At 36.0% G+C, this 22926-nt stretch overlaps 1 pseudogene; it reads left to right on the top strand.

Moving 5' to 3' along the window:
- The first annotated feature begins 2533 nt into the window (after positions 1–2533).
- LOC139873450 (uncharacterized oxidoreductase At4g09670-like) overlaps positions 2534–22926 on the top strand; it is a 48516-nt pseudogene continuing 28123 nt past the window's right edge.

Here is a 22926-nt window from a genome sequence, read left to right as displayed (position 1 = left end):
AGGTCCAATTAGAGCCAAGAGTAGTCTTCAATACAACATCTCCAATGCCCTCTATATTGAGTTGTTTGTCGTCCACCAATCTCACCTTGCCTTGATATGAACGGAAATTCTTCATCATGTTTTTAACATGAGTAGCATGAAACGAAGCTCCCGAATCCAAAATGCAAGACTCCATAGAATTTTCAACACTACATAAAAGTGCATCATCACTTTCTTCCGCGGTCAAGTTCACACCTTTCGCTGGACCATTTTTACAATTCCTTTGAAAGTGCCCTTTTTGATTGCAACCCCAACAAACAGCTTCACTTCTATCTTTCGATGTATACCTCTTCTTAGACTTCTTTCTACCCTTCTTCTCACCGCGATCAAATTTCGTACCACGGTTGTCGGTACTTAATAAGGAGCCGGATGTCGATTCCCCCGAGTTTCTCCTACGAGTATCTTCACCAAGAATCAAATCCCTTATTCCTTCAAAAGCTAGCTTAGTAGTTCTCGCAGAGCTACTAACTGCGATAACCGTACCCGACCAACTTTTCAGTAATGATGAAAGCAAGATTAGTGCCTTTAACTCATCATCAAACACAATATCTACCGATGCTAACCTCGATATGATGTTGTTGAACTCGTTGATATGATCCGTTGCACTCGTACCTTCCTTCATCTTCGTATTAAACAATTGTCGCATGAGAAAAACCTTATTAGAAGCGGTAGGTTTCTCATACATGTTAGAGAGTGCTTTTAAGCAAGCAAACGTCGTCTTCTCATTCACAACATTGTATGCAACGTTCTTAGCAAGTGAAAGACGAATCGCACCCAAAGCTTGACGATCCAAAAGCGTCCAATCGGCATCGCTCATGCTTTCGGGCTTGGTCTCTAACAGAGGTTGATGTAGCTTCTTTTGATACAAGTAATCTTCAATTTGCATCTTCCAGAAGCCAAAGTCTCTCCCATCGAATCGGTCGATTCTAAACTTTTCGTCTTCCGCCATCGTTCCCTTAACGAAACCTTGTGCTCTGATACCAGTAGTAAGGATATTAAGACCCAAAACAACGCAAGTGATTCAACAAGATCACTCACTGATAATAATTCTACAAGATTACTAACCCACTTAATGAACGAAAGATTATAAATGCAAGAAATGTAAATCGACACAAGAGATAACGTGGTTATATGCAATCGTTGTGATTGCTTTAGTCCACGGACCAACTAGAGAATGTATTTATTGAATATTTGTGGTGTGTTTACAATGAGTTACAAGAGGGTCTATTTATAGAATGGTTTAAGGAGTAAGCTAAAAACAATTCCTTGAAGCTTCATGTGAGTTTCCTGACAGCTCCGTGGAAGCTACATGTGAATTTCCTCACAGCTTCGTGGAAGCTACATGTGAGTTTCCTAACAACTTCGTGGAAGCTACATGTGAGTTTCCTAACAACTTCGTGGAAGCTTCGTGTGAGTTTCCTGGAATCTTCCCTCTAATTGTTTAAAGTTCTCCATATCTCCAACAGAGAGAAGGTGATTTTTTAAGAAAAATTAAGATGACATCGTATAAGCTGAAGCGACAATTATTAAAACCCAAAACGACCAAAAAACTAATGACAATTAGTATAAGCGGTTGGAGAGTAGATTGCATACAAGACTCAGTTAAAGTGTCAAAATAAGTGTTCTGGCCATCTACAAGTACTGCATATTTAATCTTTATAATTTTGGCTTAATTACTTATTACGATATGCAATGAATGTATGCAAGGTCTTCCACAATGTTAAATTTTTAAAATTACTCATAATTATCAGTCATATACTATATAATCTTTGTATGCTGCACTTCAGGAATGGAGGTGAGAAAGCATATTAATAATTTCTCAATTAGGAAAAATTATATAGAGCAACAAAATAGCTGTAGGTTTCAATAAAATTCTCAGACATGATTTTGAGAAAATTGAGTTGGAGGGTAATTACTTAGTAATCCCCAACATTGGTATTCAGAAGTATGTTGAGAAATATAAGTTAGTATCTCACGAATGGAATGTCACCGATTTAACTCAATATCTTATGACGATCTATTTGAATTGAAGACAGCATCAACTGTTTTTGTAAGTTCGTTTTTCATATGGTGGGTCATATGACAGCTTAGCCTACTAATATATGGCAGTTCATATTTACAGCTACAATGTATGTAATGCCCCTCTTCTGCAAGCTACTCTTTTGTTAACTTTGCTAATATAAATGTAATTCCATATGGTAATGCCAACAACTACATTCACACTTTCAAAAAGGTAGTACCAAATGCGCCGCGGCAACGCGCGGCTGGTCTTTTTATAGTTAGTAATGTATTAGTATATAAATGGCTTTTGCTTACATGATTGATGAATTCTAGGAATCTTTGATTACAATCACAATCACAACACTTCTTAATAGAATGACTTAAAACAAACACATTACTGTCTTAACAAATTTTATAATCTTTTAGCATTCAATATAAACACATAAACATACTTATTTAGTTCTCACAAACGTACCTCAAACACAAATCCAAAATGTCACAACCCCAAATCAAATTCGGAATTTTAGGCTGCACTGATATCGCCAGAAAACTCTCACGTGCAATCATACTTGCACCAAACGCAACCATTTACGCCATTGGTAGCCGATCACATGAAAAAGCAACCAAATTTGCAGCTTTCAACAACTTCCCTGAAAGTGCCAAAATCTATGGCAGTTACGACGCCGTTTTGGATGATCCTAATGTTGATGCTATTTACATACCGTTACCTACTAGTCTTCACATCAAATGGGCTGTTGTTGCTGCCCAGAAAAAGAAACATGTTTTACTTGAGAAACCTGTTGCTTTAAATGTTGGTGATTATGATCAAATTGTGGAAGCGTGTGAATTAAATGGTGTGCAGTTGATGGATTCTACTATGTGGATGCATAATCCTAGAACTGCTCAGATGAAGGAATTTATTTTGGATCGTGAGAAGTTTGGTGTGTTGCGATCGGTAATTTCTTAATTTTTTATTTTATTTTTGTTGGTGATTTTAGTGTCATCCAACGTACATTTTAGTTAGTTGAGATTTACTTGAATGCAGGTGTTAGCTTGCTATACTTACCAACGGGTTCGGAGAGTGTGGAGTACACACCCGTAAGAGTTGGCTGCTAACTGTCGCGCAAAATGTGGGGGTCGCGAGCTTATTTCACATGGAGTGATATCCGTAAGTTTCATTAGATCACAACAAAACTTAGCGGATCAATTGACAAAAGCGTTAGCCCGAGACTTAGTGCACAAGTCAGCTATTGGAGTGGGATTGAAGTTCACATAGATCTTCCAAAGTGAGACGCCCAATTCCCTTCTAGTACAACGCTAGAAGCTGAATTCAATGAGGTAAGCTTACTTTCTGAAGATTGAAACACATAAAATTATGATCCCAAAATATGTGTTTAGACCTGCAAGTTGAGTTAGGTTGAAGTTATTCTTCTTAATAGTTCTTTTGAAAAATTGCATATGCAGGTGCAATATGTAAAAGGACTACCTATGTGAGCATGAAGTTTTGCCGCTTCAATGGAGCTTTGAACTTAGCTGCCAATATGTTCACTGAAGGATTGGGACACATGGCTTATAATAGTGTCAAGATTGTCTTAGGGATATGTAAGAAACTGATGTGTATATTATTTTATAGTTTTCATATGAATTGAAGGGTTCAATTCCTCGTGAACACCCTGATTTTGGAATTCTCGTAAATATTATACTAAGTGGAAATTCAATTCTTCACGAACATTTCCATTTATGCATTAGTTTGTTCTGTTTGTTTAGTTATTTTAGTAAATCAAGGATTACACTAAAATGGGGGGGGGGGGGGGGGGATTTGTTGGTGATTTTAGTGTCATCCAACGTACATTTTAGTTAGTTGCGATTTACTTGAATGCAGGTGTTAGCTAGCTATACTTACCAACGGGTTCGGAGAGTGTGGAGTACACGCCCGTAAGAGTTGGCTGCTAACTGTCGCGCAAAATGCGGGGGTCAAGGGGGCTGTGCCCCTTGCGGGGTCCAAGGGGCAGCGCCCCTGGCTAGGGTCCCGCTCCCAGGTGAGCGGGCAGGGGTCGAGGGGGCAGCGCCCCTCGCGGGGCTCGAATAAGTGTCAGCGAACAGGTATGCCTTTTGGTATAACCGACTTTCCCGCCAAAATTGAAGGGTTACACCCTTTCGGTTTAACTGTTATCCTATATCAGTTTATGGACGTTTTTTGTTTATTCATTCTGCATTCATTAAACCAACAGAAACACACATATATTCTCTAACAATTTGATCAGTGATTTCGTTGCCCAGAACACTGTTTGCGTTCTTGTTTGATCCCTGTAAAGATTTCGTGCAACCATGGCAATCGTAGGGTCGAAATACTTTATAGAGATAGTGATTACACGATTCAAGAACGAATTCGGCAGTCAATTCATACCCGATTTCTAACAAATCTATAAAGTATTTAGTCTGTAATCATGTCTGGGGAAACAGTGAAAGAGATGACATGGCAGTTTGCAAAACTGGAGAAATTTGAAGGGGTTAATTTTCGTAGATGGCAATAGAAGATGCGATTTCTGTTAACAACGTTGAAGGTTGTTCATGTTCTATCCACCCCCATGCCAGAACTTCCTGAGGATGCAACTCTGGATCAATTCAGGAGAAGAAACAAGTGGGATAATGATGATTTCATCTATCGTGGCCACATTCTAAATGGTATGTCTGATGCTCTTTTTGATGTTTACCAATCTGTAGAAACTGCTAAGGAACTATGGGATTCGCTTGAATCCAAATACATGGCCGAAGATGCTTCGAGTAAGAAGTTTCTTGTGAGTAATTTCAATAATTACAAAATGGTGGATTCAAGGCCTGTTATGGAACAGTTCCACGAAATTCTTCGAATTTTGGGACAGTTTACACAACACAATCTGAAAATGGATGAATCCATTTCAGTGTCTTCAATTATAGACAAATTGCCACCATCATGGCAGACTTTCAAACACATGTTGAAACATAAGAAAGAATAATTGTCCTTGACTGAATTGGGAGGCACCCTACGTATTGAGGAATCAATACGGGATCAAGAGGGTGGTAAGACTAAAGAAAAGGACATTGCATCATCCTCTGTTATCATGATTGAGGATGGTAAACGTGGGAACAAAAACAACAAAAAGTTCAATGGAAAGAAATGTAAGTTTCAAGGGAACAACGATGGTTCCAACAAGAAGGATAAGAAATCTCTATCTTGTTAGATTTATGGCAAACCTGGTCACTTTAAGAAAGAATGTCGTGTTGAAAAGAACAAGGATGGAGCAAGCGGTTCGGGTTCAGGAAACGGGTCTAAGGACCAAGTTCCTAACCAAGGTCAGAATTTTGATTGTATTATAAATTCTGTTCAGAATTATGTATCACATATTTCTGAAGCATTTTATGTGCAGGATGATAACATAGCGTGGTGGATTGATTTCGGGGCCACATGTCATGCATGTAAAGATCGCTGTTGGTTTAAGACATTTCAACCTGATGATGATGTGCTTCACATGGGGAACGAATCAGTCACTCCTGTCCTTGGTCGTGGGGATGTTGTTTTACAATTTAGTTTTGATAAGACAATTACTTTAAATAATGTTATGTATGTTCCTGGGTTGAGAAAGAATCTGATTTCCAATCCTATATTAAATAAGTGTGGTTATAAACAAGTATTTGAATCCGACAAGTATATCTTGTCGAAGGGTGGCATGTTTATTGGATTTGGATACTATAATAATGGTATGTTTATGTTGAATCAGAAGAATGTTCCTGTTGTTGATAATTCTGCTTGCATGATTAGTTCTAATTCAAATGATTATAGTTTATGGCATGCTCGACTAGGACATGTACATCAAAGAAGAATGAAAAACATGTCTAAAGTGAATTTAGTACCGACTTTTGAAAAGTGTATTGACAAATGTAATACATGTGTGTTGAATAAAATTACGAGACATCCTTTTAATACCATAAATAGGAAATCTTGGAATTTAGAACTAATTCATAGTGATCTTTGTGATTTTCATGCTACACCTTCTTTAGGTAATAAGAAGTATGTAATCACGTTTATAGATGATGCGTCTAGGTTCTGTTATGTTTATCTTTTGCATACTAAAGATGAGGCATTAGACAAGTTTAAAATCTATAAGACTGAAGTGGAATTACAACAAAATGGTTTAATTAAAACTTTACGCACTGATAGAGGTGGTGAGTATTATGATCCGATCTATTTCCAGTCTGTAGGGATAATCCATCAAACTACAGCTCCTTATACACCACAACAAAATAGTGTAGCAGAGAGGAAAAATAGATCTCTCAAGGAAATGGTTAATTCCAGGATGTCCTATTCTGGTTTGAGTGACGGTTTTTGGGGAGAAGCCATGTTAACGGCTTGCTACATTTTGAATAGAGTTCCCAATAACAAAGGAATCACGACTCCTTACGAACTTTGGTACAAGAAGCAACCAAACTTGCATTATTTGCGAGTTTGGGGTTGTCGGGCAATTGTAAGATTAACCGAACCCAAAAGGAAAACTTTGGGTGAAAGAGGTATTGATTGCATATTTATTGGATATGCTGAGCATTCCAAAGCCTATAGGTTTTATGTGATAGAACCTAATAATTCTACTTCGATTAACACCGTTATAGAATCAAGAGATGCAATATTTGATGAATCCCGTTTTACATCAATACCAAGACCAAGGGACGTGATTTCTCATTCAAATGAGACTACACAAGGAGTTAACCTAGAAGAAATTCCAAGTCAGTCACTAAAACCTCGTAGGGGGTACTAGAACTAGGACACCCAAATCGTATGGTTCTGATTGAAATGTCCCGTTCTTATTGATTAAAAACGTTCCATATTAATTGATTTCGTTGCGAGGTTTTGACCTCTATATGAGACGTTTTTCAAATACTGCATTCATTTTTAAAACAAACCATAACCTTTATTTCATAAATAAAGGTTTAAAAAGCTTTACGTAGATTATCAAATAATGATAATCTAAAATATCCTGTTTACACAAGACCATTACATAATGGTTTACAATACAAATATGTTACATCGAAATCAGTTTCTTGAATGCAGTTTTTACACAATATCATACAAACATGGACTCCAAATCTTGTCCTTATTTTAGTATGCAACAGCGGAAGCTCTTAGTATTCACCTGAGAATAAACATGCTTTAAACGTCAACAAAAATTTTGGTGAGTTATAGGTTTAACCTATATATATCAAATCGTAACAATAGACCACAAGATTTCATATTTCAATACACATCCCATACATAGAGATAAAAATCATTCATATGGTAAACACCTGGTAACCGACATTAACAAGATGCATATATAAGAATATCCCCATCATTCCGGGACACCCTTCGGATATGATATAAATTTCGAAGTACTAAAGCATCCGGTACTTTGGATGGGGTTTGTTAGGCCCAATAGATCTATCTTTAGGATTCGCGTCAATTAGGGTGTCTGTTCCCTAATTCTTAGATTACCAGACTTAATAAAAAGGGGCATATTCGATTTCGATAATTCAACCATAGAATGTAGTTTCACGTACTTGTGTCTATTTTGTAAATCATTTATAAAACCTACATGTATTCTCATCCCAAAAATATTAGATTTTAAAAGTGGGACTATAACTCACTTTCACAGATTTTTACTTCGTCGGGAAGTAAGACTTGGCCACTGGTTGATTCACGAACCTATAACAATATATACATATATATCAAAGTATGTTCAAAATATATTTACAACACTTTTAATATATTTTGATGTTTTAAGTTTATTAAGTCAGCTGTCATCGTTAGTAACCTACAACTAGTTGTCCACAGTTAGATGTACAGAAATAAATCGATAAATATTATCTTGAATCAATCCACGACCCAGTGTATACGTATCTCAGTATTGATCACAACTCAAACTATATATATTTTGGAATCAACCTCAACCCTGTATAGCTAACTCCCACATTCACATATAGAGTGTCTATGGTTGTTCCGAAATATATATAGATGTGTCGACATGATAGGTCGAAACATTGTATACGTGTCTATGGTATCTCAAGATTACATAATATACAATACAAGTTGATTAAGTTATGGTTGGAATAGATTTGTTACCAATTTTCACGTAGCTAAAATGAGAAAAATTATCCAATCTTGTTTTACCCATAACTTCTTCATTTTAAATCCGTTTTGAGTGAATCAAATTGCTATGGTTTCATATTGAACTCTATTTTATGAATCTAAATAGAAAAAGTATAGGTTTATAGTCGGAAAAATAAGTTACAAGTCGTTTTTGTAAAGGTAGTCATTTCAGTCGAAAGAACGACGTCTAGATGACCATTTTAGAAAACATACTTCCACTTTGAGTTTAACTATAATTTTTGGATATAGTTTCATGTTCATAATAAAAATCATTTTCCCAGAATAACAACTTTTAAATCAAAGTTTATCATAGTTAATTAACTAACCCAAAACAGCCCGCGGTGTTACTACGACGGCGTAAATCCGGTTTTACGGTGTTTTTCGTGTTTCCAGGTTTTAAATCATTAAGTTAGCATATCATATAGATATATAACATGTGTTTAGTTGATTTTAAAAGTCAAGTTAGAAGGATTAACTTTTATTTGCGAACAAGTTTAGAATTAACTAAACTATGTTCTAGTGATTACAAGTTTAAACCTTCGAATAAGATAGCTTTATATGTATGAATTGAATGATGTTATGAACATCATTACTACCTCAATTTCCTTGGATAAACCTACTGGAAATGAGAAAAATAGATCTAGCTTCAAAGGATCCTTGGATGGCTTGAAAGTTCTTGAAGCAGAATCATGACACGAAAACAATTTCAAGTAAGATTTCCACTCGAAATAAGATTGTTATAGTTATAGAAATTGAATTAAAGTTTGAATATGATTATTACCTTGTATTAGAAAGATAACCTACTGTAAGTAATAAAGGTTTCTTGATCTTGGATGATTACTTGGAATGAATTTAGAAAACTTGGAAGTAAACTTGTAATCATGGAAGTATTCTTGATTTTATGAAACTAGAACTTTTGGAATTTATGAAGAACACTTAGAACTTGAAGATAGAACTTGAGAGAGATCAATTAGATGAAGAAAATTGAAGAATGAAAGTGTTTGTAGGTGTTTTTGGTCGTTGGATTAGATATAAAGGATATGTAATTTTGTTTTCATGTAAATAAGTCATGAATGATTACTCATATTTTTGTAATTTTATGAGATATTTCATGCTAGTTGCCAAATGATGGTTCCCACATGTGTTAGGTGACTCACATGAGATGCTAAGAGCTGATCATTGGAGTGTATATACCAATAGTATATACATCTAAAAGCTGTGTATTGTACGAGTACGAATACGGGTGCATACGAGTAGAATTGTTGATGAAACTGAACGAGGATGTAATTGTAAGCATTTTTGTTAAGTAGAAGTTTTTTGATAAGTGTCTTGAAGTCTTTCAAAAGTGTATGAATACATATTAAAACAATACATGTATATACATTTTAACTGAGTCGTTAAGTCATCGTTAGTCGTTACATGTAAATGTTGTTTTGAAACCTTTAGGTTAACGATCTTGTTGAATGTTGTTAACCCGTTATTTATTATAACAAATGAGATGTTAAATTGTTATATTATCATGATATTATGATATATAATATATCATAGTATGATATATATACAGTTAAATGTCGTTACAACGATAATCGTTACATATATGTCTCGTTTCGAAATCATTAAGTTAGTAGTCTTATTTTTATATACACTTAATAATATATTTACTTATCATTTAACATAATTAACCAAGTGTATCAATATCTTAATATGATTCATATGTACCTAGTAAGACGTTGTTATAACGATAATCGTTATATATATCGTTTTCGAGTTTCTTAAATTAATAGTCTCATTTTTATGTATATAACTCATTGTTAAAATACCTAATGAGATACATACTTATAATAAAATCATGTTAACTATATATAACCATATATATGTCATCGTATAGTTTTTACAAATTTTAACGTTCGTGAATCACCGGTCAACATGGGTGGTCAATTGTCTATATGAAACCTATTTCAATTAATCAAGTCTTAACAAGTTTGATTGCTTAACATGTTGGAAACACTTAATCATGTAAATAAAAATTTCATTTAATATATATATATATATATATAAACATGGAAAAGTTCGGGTCACTACAGTACCTACCCGTTAAATAAATTTCGTCCCGAAATTTTAAGCAGTTAGAGGTGTTGACGTATCTTCTGGAAATAAATGCGGGTATTTCTTCTTCGTCTGATCTTCACGCTCCCAGGTGAACTCGGGTCCTCTTCGAGCATTCCATCGAACCTTAACAATCGGTATCTTGTTTTGTTTAAGTCTCTTAACCTCACGATCCATTATTTCAACGGGTTCTTCAATGAATTGAAGTTTTTCATTGATTTGGATTTCGTCCAACAGAATAGTGAGATCTTCTTTAGCAAAACATTTCTTCAAATTTGAGACGTGGAAATTGTTATGTACAGCTGCGAGTTGTTGAGGTAGCTCCAGTTGGTAAGCTACTGGTCCGACACGATCTATAATCTTGAATGGTCCAATGTACCTTGGATTTAGTTTCCCCCGTTTACCAAATCTAACAACGCCTTTCCAAGGTGAAACCTTAAGCATGACCATTTCTCCAATTTCAAACTCTATATCTTTTCTTTTACTGTCCGCGTAGCTCTTTTGTCGACTCTGGGCGATTTTCAATCTTTATTGAATTTGGATGATTTTCTCGGTAGTTTCTTGTATTATCTCCGGACCCGTAATCTGTCTATCCCCCACTTCACTCCAACAAATCGGAGACCTGCACTTTCTACCATAAAGTGCTTCAAACGGCGCCATCTCAATGCTTGAATGGTATCTGTTGTTGTAGGAAAATTCTGCTAACGGTAGATGTCGATCCCAACTGTTTTCGAAATCAATAACACAAGCTCGTAGCATGTCTTCAAGCATTTGTATCGTCCTTTTGCTCTGCCCATCAATTTGTGGATGATAGGCAGTACTCATGTCTAGACGAGTTCCCAATGCTTGCTGTAATGTCTGCCAGAATTTTGAAATAAATCTGCCATCCCTATCAGAGATAATAGAGATTGGTATTCCATATCTGGAGACGACTTCCTTCAAATACAGTCGTGCTAACTTCTCCATCTTGTTATCTTCTCTTATTGGCAGGAAGTGTGTTGACTTGGTGAGACGATCAACTATTACCCAAATAGTATCATAACCACTTGCAGTCCTTGGCAATTTAGTGATGAAATCCATGGTAATGTTTTCCCATTTCCATTCCGGGATTTCAGGTTGTTGTAGTAGACCTAATGGTTTCTGATGTTCAGCTTTGACCTTAGAACACGTCAAACATTCTCCTACATATTTAGTAATATCAGCTTTCATACCTGGCTACCAAAAATGTTTCTTAAGATCCTTGTACATCTTCCCCGTTCCAGGATGTATTGAGTATCTGGTTTTATGAGCTTCTCTAAGTACCATTTCTCTCATATCTCCAAATTTTGGTACCCAAATTCGTTCAGCCCTATACCGGGTTCCGTCTTCCCGAATATTAAGATGCTTCTCCGATCCTTTGGGTATTTCATCCTTTAAATTTCCCTCTTTTAAAAATCCTTGTTGCTCCTCCTTTATTTGAGTAGTAAGGTTAGTGTGAATCATTATATTCATAGATTTTACTCGAATGGGTTCTCTGTCCTTTCTGCTCAAGGCGTCGGCTACCACATTTGCCTTCCCCGGGTGGTAACGAATCTCAAAGTCGTAATCATTCAACAATTCAATCCACCTACGCTGCCTCATATTCAGTTGTTTCTGATTAAATATGTGTTGAAGACTTTTGTGGTCGGTATATATAATACTTTTGACCCCATATAAGTAGTGCCTCTAAGTCTTTAATGCAAAAACAACCGCGCCTAATTCCAAATCATGCGTCGTATAATTTTGCTCGTGAATCTTCAATTGTCTAGACGCATAAGCAATCACCTTCGTCCGTTGCATTAATACACAACCGAGACCTTGCTTTAATGCGTCACAATAAATCACAAAATCATCATTCCCTTCAGGCAATGACAATATAGGTGCCGTAGTTAGCTTTTTCTTCAATAATTGAAACGCCTTCTCTTGTTCATCCTTCCATTCAAATTTCTTCCCTTTATGCGTTAATGCAGTCCAGGGTTTTGCTATTTTGGAGAAATCTTGGATGAATCTTCTGTAGTAACCAGCTAGTCCTAAAAACTGGCATATGTGTTTCGGAGTTTTCGGGGTTTCCCACTTTTCAACAGTTTCTATCTTTGCCGGATCCACCTTAATACCTTTTTTGTTCACTATGTGACCGAGGAATTGAACTTCTTCCAACCAAAATGCACACTTTGAAAATTTAGCGTACAATTCTTCCTTCCTCAATACTTCTAACACCTTTCTCAAATGTTCACCGTGTTCTTGGTCATTCTTTGAGTAAATAAGTATGTCATCAATGAAAACAATGACAAACTTGTCAAGGTATGGTCCACACACTCGGTTCATAAGGTCCATGAACACAGCTGGTGCATTAGTTAAACCAAACGGCATGACCATAAACTCGTAATGACCGTAACGTATTCTGAAAGCAGTCTTTGGAATATCATCTTCTTTCACCCGCATTTGATGATACCCGGAACGTAAGTCAATCTTTGAATAAACAGACGAGCCTTGTAGTTGATCAAATAAGTCGTCGATTCTCGGTAGTAGGTAGCGGTTCTTGATGGTAAGTTTGTTCAACTCTCGGTAGTTGATACACAACCTGAATGTACCATCTTTCTTCTTGACAAACAAAACAGGAGCTCCCCACGGTGATGTGCTTGGTCGAATAAAACCACACTCTAAAAGTTCTTGTAATTAGCTTTGCAGTTCTTTCATCTCGCTGGGTGCGAGTCTATAAGGAGCACGAGCTATTGGTGCAGCTCCTGGTACAAGATCTATTTGAAATTCAACAGATCGATGTGGAGGTAGTCCCGGTAATTCTTTCGGAAATACATCGGGAAATTCTTTTGCGACGGGAACATCATTGATGCTCTTTTCTTCAGTTTGTACTTTCTCGACGTGTGCTAGAACAGCATATCAACCTTTTCTTATTAGTTTTTGTGCCTTCAAATTGTAGTGACCCGAACTTTTCCATGTTTATATATATTAATTGAGATTGATATTTACATGATTAAATGTTTCCAACATGTTAAGCAATCAAACTTGTTAAGACTTGATTAATTGAAATATGTTTCATATAGACAATTGACCACCCAAGTTGACCGGTGATTCACGAACGTTAAAACTTGTAAAAACTATACGATGACATATATATGGTTATATATATAGTTAACATGTTTTTATTATAAGTATGTATCTCATTAGGTATTTTAACAATGAGTTATATACATAAAAATGAGACTATTAATTTAAGAAACTCGAAAACGATATATATAACGATTATCGTTATAACAATGTCTTACTAGGTACATATGAATCATATTAAGATATTGATACACTTGGTTAATTATGTTAAATGATAAGTAAATATATTATTAAGTTTATTAACAATGAAATACATATGTAAAAAATAAGACTACTAACTTAATGATTTCGAAACAAGACATATATGTAACGATTATCGTTGTAACGACATTTAACTGTATATACATCATACTGAGATATATTATATATCATAATATCATGATAATATAACAATTTAACATCTCATTTGTTATAATAAACAATGGGTTAACAACATTCAACAAGATCATTAACCTAAAGGTTTCAAAACAACATTTACATGTAACGACTAACGATGACTTAACGACTCAGTTAAAATGTATATACATGTAGTGTTTTAATATGTATTCATACACTTTTGAAAGACTTCAAGACACTTATCAAAATACTTCTACTTAACAAAAATGCTTACAATTACATCCTCGTTCAGTTTCATCAACAATTCTACTCGTATGCACCCGTATTCGTACTCGTACAATACACAGCTTTTAGATGTATGTACTATTGGTATATACACTCCAATGATCAGCTATTAGCAGCCCATGTGAGTCACCTAACACATGTGGGAACCATCATTTGGCAACTAGCATGAAATATCTCATAAAATTACAAAAATATGAGTAATCATTCATGACTTATTTACATGAAAACAAAATTACATATCCTTTATATCTAATCCATACACCAACGACCAAAAACACTTACAAACACTTTCATTCTTCAATTTTCTTCATCTAATTGATCTCTCTCAAGTTCTATCTTCAAGTTCTAAGTGTTCTTCATATATTTTACAAGTTCTAGTTACATAAAATCAAGAATACTTTCAAGTTTGCTAGCTCACTTCCAATCTTGTAAGGTGATCATCCAACCTCAAGAAATCTTTGTTTCTTACAGTAGGTTATCATTCTAATACAAGGTAATAATCATATTCAAACTTTGGTTCAATTTCTATAACTATAACAATCTTATTTCAAGTGATGATCTTACTTGAACTTGTTTCGTGTCATGATTCTGCTTCAAGAACTTCGAGCCATCCAAGGATCCGTTGAAGCTAGATCCATTTTTCTTTTTTCCAGTAGGTTTATCCAAGGAACTTAAGGTAGTAATGATGTTCATAACATCATTCGATTCATACATATAAAGCTATCTTATTCGAAGGTTTAAACTTGTAATCACTAGAACATAGTTTAGTTAATTCTAAACTTGTTCGCAAACAAAAGTTAATCCTTCTAACTTGAATTTTAAAATCAACTAAACACATGTTATATATCTATATGATATGCTAACTTAATGATTTAAAACCTGGAAACACGAAAAACACCGTAAAACCGGATTTACGCCGTCGTAGTAACACCGCGGGCTGTTTTGGGTTAGTTAATTAAAAACTATGATAAACTTTGATTTAAAAGTTTTTATTCTGAGAAAATGATTTTTATTATGAACATGAAACTATATCCAAAAATTATGGTTAAACTCAAAGTGGAAGTATGTTTTCTAAAATGGTCATCTAGACGTCGTTCTTTCGACTGAAATGACTACCTTTACAAAAACGACTTGTAACTTATTTTTCCGACTATAAACCTATACTTTTTCTGTTTAGATTCATAAAATACAGTTCAATATGAAACCATAGCAATTTGATTCACTCAAAACGGATTTAAAATGAAGAAGTTATGGGTAAAACAAGATTGGATAATTTTTCTCATTTTAGCTACGTGAAAATTGGTAACAAATCTATTCCAACCATAACTTAATCAACTTGTATTGTATATTATGTAATCTTGAGATACCATAGACACGTATACAATGTTTCGACCTATCATGTCGACACATCTATATATATTTCGGAACAACCATAGACACTCTATATGTGAATGTTGGAGTTAGCTATACAGGGTTGAGGTTGATTCCAAAATATATATAGTTTGAGTTGTGATCAATACTGAGATACGTATACACTGGGTCGTGGATTGATTCAAGATAATATTTATCGATTTATTTCTGTACATCTAACTGTGGACAACTAGTTGTAGGTTACTAACGAGGACAGCTGACTTAATAAACTTAAAACATCAAAATATATTAAAAGTGTTGTAAATATATTTTGAACATACTTTGATATATATGTATATATTGTTATAGGTTCGTGAATCAACCAGTGGCCAAGTCTTACTTCCCGACGAAGTAAAAATCTGTGAAAGTGAGTTATAGTCCCACTTTTAAAATCTAATATTTTTGGGATGAGAATACATGCAGGTTTTATAAATGATTTATAAAATAGACACAAGTACGTGAAACTACATTCTATGGTTGAATTATCGAAATCGAATATACCCCTTTTTATTAAGTCTGGTAATCTAAGAATTAGGGAACAGACACCCTAATTGACGCGAATCCTAAAGATAGATCTATTGGGCCTAACAAACCCCATCCAAAGTACCGGATGCTTTAGTACTTCGAAATTTATATCATATCCGAAGGGTGTCCCGAAATGATGGGGATATTCTTATATATGCATCTTGTTAATGTCGGTTATCAGGTGTTCACCATATGAATGATTTTTATCTCTATGTATGGGATGTGTATTGAAATATGCAATCTTGTGGTCTATTATTATGATTTGATATATATAGGTTAAACCTATAACTCACCAACATTTTTGTTGACGTTTTAAGCATGTTTATTCTCAGGTGATTATTAAGAGCTTCCGCTGTCGCATACTTAAATAAGGACGAGATTTGGAGTCCATGCTTGTATGATATTGTGTAAAAACTACATTCAAGAAACTTATTTTGTTGTAACATATTTGTATTGTAAACCATTATGTAATGGTCGTGTGTAAACAGGATATTTTAGATTATCATTATTTGATAATCTACGTAAAGCTTTTTAAAACCTTTATCTATGAAATAAAGGTTATGGTTTGTTTTAAAAATGAATGCAGTCTTTGAAAAACGTCTCATATAGAGGTCAAAACCTCGCAACGAAATCAATTAATATGGAACGTTTTTAATCAATAAGAACGGGACATTTCAGTTGGTATCCGAGCGTTGGTCTTAGAGAACCAGAATTTTGCATTAGTGTGTCTTATCGAGTTTATTAGGATGCATTAGTGAGTCTGGACTTCGACCGTGTTTACTTGAAAAATGATTACTTAACAAATTTTGTTGGAAACTATATATTTTTAACATGTGAATATTATGTGATATATTAATCTCTTAACGCGTTTGATATTATGTGATAGATGTCTACCTCTAGAACAAGTCCCATTGACTCACCTAATAATAATGAAGAGTCAAATGTAAATTGGAATGATTCGTGGACTGATTCACAAGTTCCCGAAGAGGAACCGGAAGAAGAGTCGGAACCGGAAGAAGAATCGGAACCGGAAGAAGAATCGGAACCAGATGAAGAAGTAGAACCGGTGGGGGAAATAATAAAATGGTTAAGTAAAAGAAAATCCTCAACCAACCGACCAAGGTTAATTATGGTCAATGGTGTTTCCGCCAAGGAAGCAAAATATTGGGAGGATTACCAATTCTCCGATGAATCGGATTCCGACGAGAATTCCGATGATGTTATAGAAATTACCCCAACTGAATTTAAAAAGGCAAAAGAAAATAATAAGGGAAAGGGCATAAAAATAGAGAAATCTAATTCCAACCCCGATGAACTTTATATGTATCGTCAACCCCCGAAGTCCTTAAGTTGTAACAATGACCCGGGAACCTCTAAACCACCAGGTTTTTCTAAACCGTTGTGGAAAATGACAGTTAGTATTAGGGAAACATCATATATCCCTAGAAACTTGACAAAACGAACCAAAACCGAAGAAGAAGAAACGAGCGAGTCGGAATAAGATAGTTGTATTCGTGTGGTGTAATATATGTAATATAGTGTTCTTATGCTTTATGATATATGTAAAAATTGCTTGTATTAATAAGTATTTTTTTTATGAATCTAACTCTTGTCTATTTTACAGTTTAAAAACACAAAATGGATAGACAACCCAATATTTTAAGAGACCTACCCGGAGACATGATTGATGAAATCTTGTCTAGAGTCGGCCAGAATTCCTCGGCACAACTATTTAAGGCGAGATCAGTTTGTAAGACATTCGAAGAACGTTCCAAGAATGTCTTGGTTTATAAGAGACTTTCGTTTGAAAGATGGGGGATATCACATTGGGAAACCCATAAGTTACGATGTGTTTACTTTGACGCATATATTGCGGGGAACCCAAATGCTATTTTACGCAACGGGTTAAGAAATTATTTTGACTCAATATATCCGAATATTGGATTTCGTGATTTAGAAAAAGCGGCTAACATGCAACATAAAGAAGCATGTTATACTTACGGATTAGTAATGTTCGCTTCTCACCAAAGTGAGAACAAGAACATCGGGCTACAACTATTAAACAAAACGTTTCCACAAGTGACGGAGTCGGTAATTGGGGTAAGAAATGAGGTTTTTAGATTATTACGGGATTGTTGGACATTACGTAACCCTCGTCCCTTTGACGATGTTACAACACGCTGTCTTATCAACGGCCATAACGGTTATGTTCCACAAGACCAAGGATGGGAAGTAGTCCTAGTAAAACCAGAATGCATGACTTGTTTCTGGACGTATGAATTACGTGTCTTTATTGCCTTTGCTGAACGACTTGTGTACTAGATAGAATTATCTTCACAACTATCTTGTATCAAAGTTATTGTGTGCTATATTTCATGCTTTATGTAAAATAAGCGGTATTGTAAGTTTGTAAAATATTGTATAAAAGTTTGAACGCGAAATATTATTATAATCAGTTTTTCATATAGAATTGTAGTAGTTGAATTGTATATTAGCTACTAAGTATGAACTTAACGGGTAGGTACTACCCGAATTTAAACTTATAAAACGCTAATATGAAGAAAAAGCTTTTATAAATGAGTTCATATTATGCTACGAAATACTATTAACTACTCTTAATATTCTGTATGATTAACTTGTTCCATTTGACTATTTTGAAGGAAATGGCACCGACTACTCGACACACCGTGAATATGAATGAAGAGGAATTCCGTACTTTTCTAGCTTCAAACATAGCCGCAGTACAGGCTGCGCTACATACCAACAATAACCTTGGATCTGGCAGTACAGGAAATCGTGTAGGATGCACCTACAAAGAATTCACTGCTGCAAACCTTTGGAATTTGATGGAACCGAAGGACCGATCGGATTGAAACGGTGGACCGAGAAGGTCGAATCGGTGTTTGCCATAAGTAAGTGTACTGAAGAGGACAAAGTGAAGTACGCTACGCATACCTTCACAGGTTCTGCGTTAACATGGTGGAATACCTATCTAGAGCAAGTGGGACAAGACGATGCGTACGCACTACCGTGGTCAGCATTCAAGCACTTGATGAACGAGAAGTACCGTCCCAGAACCGAGGTCAATAAGCTCAAGACAAAACTTAGAGGGTTACGAACCCAAGGATTTGATATTACCACGTATGAAAGACGATTCACAGAATTGTGCCTATTGTGTCCGGGAGCATTCGAAGATGAGGAAGAGAAGATCGACGCGTTTGTGAAAGGATTACCGGAAAGAATCCAAGAAGATATAAGTTCACACGAGCCCGCCTCCATACAACAGGCATGTAGAATGGCTCACAAACTAGTGAACCAGATTGAAGAAAGAATTAAAGAACAGACTGCTGAAGAGGCCAATGTGAATCAAGTCAAAAGAAAGTGGGAGGAAAATGGTGATAAGAATCACCAATACAACAACAACAGCAATTACAACAATAATCGCAACAATTATCCCAACAATCGCAACATCAATCGCAACTACAACAAACGGCCCAACAACAACAACAACAACAACAACAACAACAACAACAGCAACTACAACAATCATCCTAACAACAATAATAACCGCAATAACAACAACAATCAGAAGCAGCTATGCCAAAGGTGTGAAAAGTATCACTCGGGGTTCTGCACCAAATTTTGCAACAAGTGTAAAAGAAATGGTCATAGCGCGGTGAAGTGTGAGGTTTACGGACCAGGGGTTAATAGAACGAAAGGAACAAATGGTGTCGGAACGAGTAATGGCGGAGCAAGTAGTGTCGGAGCAAGTTATGCCAATGTAGTTTGTTATAAATGTGGAAAACCGGGCCACATTATTAGAAATTGCCCGAACCAGGAGAACACGAATGGACAAGGCCGCGGAAGAGTTTTCAATATTAATGCGGCAGAGGCACAGGAAGACCCGGAGCTTGTTACGGGTACGTTTCTTATTGACAATAAATCTGCTTACGTTTTATTTGATTCGGGTGCGGATAGAAGCTATATGAGTAGAGATTTTTGTGCTAAATTAAGTTGTCCATTGACGCCTTTGGATAGTAAATTTTTACTCGAATTAGCAAATGGTAAATTAATTTCAGCAGATAATATATGTCGGAATCGAGAAATTAAACTGGTTAGCGAAACATTTAAGATTGATTTGATACCAGTAGAGTTAGGGAGTTTTGATGTGATAATCGGTATGGACTGGTTGAAAGAAGTGAAAGCAGAGATCGTTTGTTACAAAAATGCAATTCGCATTATACGAGAAAAAGGAAAACCCTTAATGGTGTACGGAGAAAAGGGCAACACGAAGCTACATCTTATTAGTAATTTGAAGGCACAAAAACTAATAAGAAAAGGTTGCTATGCTGTTCTAGCACACGTCGATAAAGTACAAACTGAAGAAAAGAGCATCAATGATGTTCCCGTCGCAAAAGAATTTCCCGACGTATTTCCGAAAGAATTACCGGGATTACCCCCACATCGATCCGTTGAATTTCAAATAGATCTTGTACCAGGAGCTGCACCAATAGCTCGTGCTCCTTACAGACTCGCACCCAGCGAGATGAAAGAACTGCAAAGCCAATTACAAGAACTTTTAGAGCGTGGTTTCATTCGACCAAGCACATCACCGTGGGGAGCTCCTGTTTTGTTTGTCAAGAAGAAAGATGGTACATTCAGGTTGTGTATCGACTACCGAGAGTTGAACAAACTTACCATCAAGAACCGCTACCCACTACCGAGAATCGACGACTTATTTGATCAACTACAAGGCTCGTCTGTTTATTCAAAGATTGACTTGCGTTCCGGGTATCATCAAATGCGGGTGAAAGAAGATGACATTCCAAAGACTGCTTTCAGAACACGTTACGGTCATTACGAGTTTATGGTCATGCCGTTTGGTTTAACTAATGCACCAGCTGTGTTCATGGACCTTATGAACCGAGTGTGTGGACCATACCTTGACAAGTTTGTCATTGTTTTCATTGATGACATACTTATTTACTCAAAGAATGACCAAGAACACGGTGAACATTTGAGAAAGGTGTTAGAAGTATTGAGGAAGGAAGAATTGTACGCTAAGTTTTCAAAGTGTGCATTTTGGTTGGAAGAAGTTCAATTCCTCGGTCACATAGTGAACAAAGAAGGTATAAAGGTGGATTCGGCAAAGATAGAAACTGTTGAAAAGTGGGAAACCCCAAAAACTCCGAAACATATACGCCAGTTTTTAGGACTAGCTGGTTACTACAGAAGGTTCATCCAAGACTTTTCCAGAATAGCAAAACCCTTGACTGCATTAACGCATAAAGGGAAGAAATTTGAATGGAAGGATGAACAAGAGAAAGCGTTTCAGTTATTGAAGAAAAAGCTAACTACGGCACCTATATTGTCATTGCCTGAAGGGAATGATGATTTTGTGATTTATTGTGACGCATCAAAGCAAGGTCTCGGTTGTGTATTAATGCAACGAACGAAGGTGATTGCTTATGCCTCTAGACAATTGAAGATTCACGAGCAAAATTATACGACGCATGATTTGGAATTAGGCGCGGTTGTTTTTGCATTAAAGACTTGGAGGCACTACTTATATGGGGTTAAAAGTATTATATATACCGACCACAAAAGTCTTCAACACATATTTAATCAGAAACAACTGAATATGAGGCAGCGTAGGTGGATTGAATTGTTGAATGATTACGACTTTGAGATTCGTTACCACCCGGGGAAGGCAAATGTGGTAGCCGATGCCTTGAGCAGGAAGGACAGAGAACCCATTCGAGTAAAATCTATGAATATAATGATTCATAATAACCTTACTACTCAAATAAAGGAGGCGCAACAAGGAGTTTTAAAAGAGGGAAATTTAGAGGATGAAATACCCAAAGGATCGGAGAAGCATCTTAATATTCGGAAAGACGGAACTCGGTATAGGGCTGAAAGGATTTGGGTACCAAAATTTGGAGATATGAGAGAAATGGTACTTAGAGAAGCTCATAAAACCAGATACTCAATACATCCTGGAACGGGGAAGATGTACAAGGATCTCAAGAAACATTTTTGGTGGCCGGGTATGAAAGCCGATGTTGCTAAATACGTAGGAGAATGTTTGACGTGTTCTAAGGTCAAAGCTGAGCATCAGAAACCATCAGGTCTACTTCAACAACCCGAAATCCCAGAATGGAAATGGGAAAACATTACCATGGATTTCATCACTAAATTGCCAAGGACTGCAAGTGGTTTTGATACTATTTGGGTAATAGTTGATCGTCTCACCAAATCAGCACACTTCCTGCCAATAAGAGAAGATGACAAGATTTAGAAGTTAGCACGACTGTATTTGAAGGAAGTCGTCTCCAGACATGGAATACCAATCTCTATTATCTCTGATAGGGATGGTAGATTTATTTCAAGATTCTGGCAGACATTACAGCAAGCATTAGGAACTCGTCTAGACATGAGTACTGCCTATCATCCACAAACTAATGGGCAGAGCAAAAGGACGATACAAACGCTTGAAGACATGCTACGAGCATGTGTTATTGATTTCAGAAACAGTTGGGATCGACATCTACCGTTAGCAGAATTTTCCTACAACAACAGCTACCATTCAAGCATTGAGATGGCGCCGTTTGAAGCACTTTATGGTAGAAAGTGCAGGTCTCCGATTTATTGGAGTGAAGTGGGGGATAGACAGATTACGGGTCCGGAGATTATACAAGAAACTACCGAGAAGATCATCCAAATTAAACAACGGTTGAAAGCCGCCCAAAGTCGAAAAAAGAGCTACGCTGACATTAAAAGAAAAGATATAGAATTTGAAATTGGAGAGATGGTCATGCTTAAAGTTTCACCTTGGAAAGGCGTTGTTCGATTTGGTAAACGAGGGAAATTAAATCCAAGGTATATTGGACCATTCAAGATTATTGATCGTGTCGGACCAG

The sequence above is a fragment of the Rutidosis leptorrhynchoides genome, chromosome 10 (genome assembly GCF_046630445.1).
Source record: "Rutidosis leptorrhynchoides isolate AG116_Rl617_1_P2 chromosome 10, CSIRO_AGI_Rlap_v1, whole genome shotgun sequence".
NCBI lineage: Eukaryota > Viridiplantae > Streptophyta > Magnoliopsida > Asterales > Asteraceae > Rutidosis > Rutidosis leptorrhynchoides.
The sequence above is the reverse complement of the archived record's forward strand: the minus strand, read 5'-3'. Positions and strand labels throughout refer to the sequence as shown.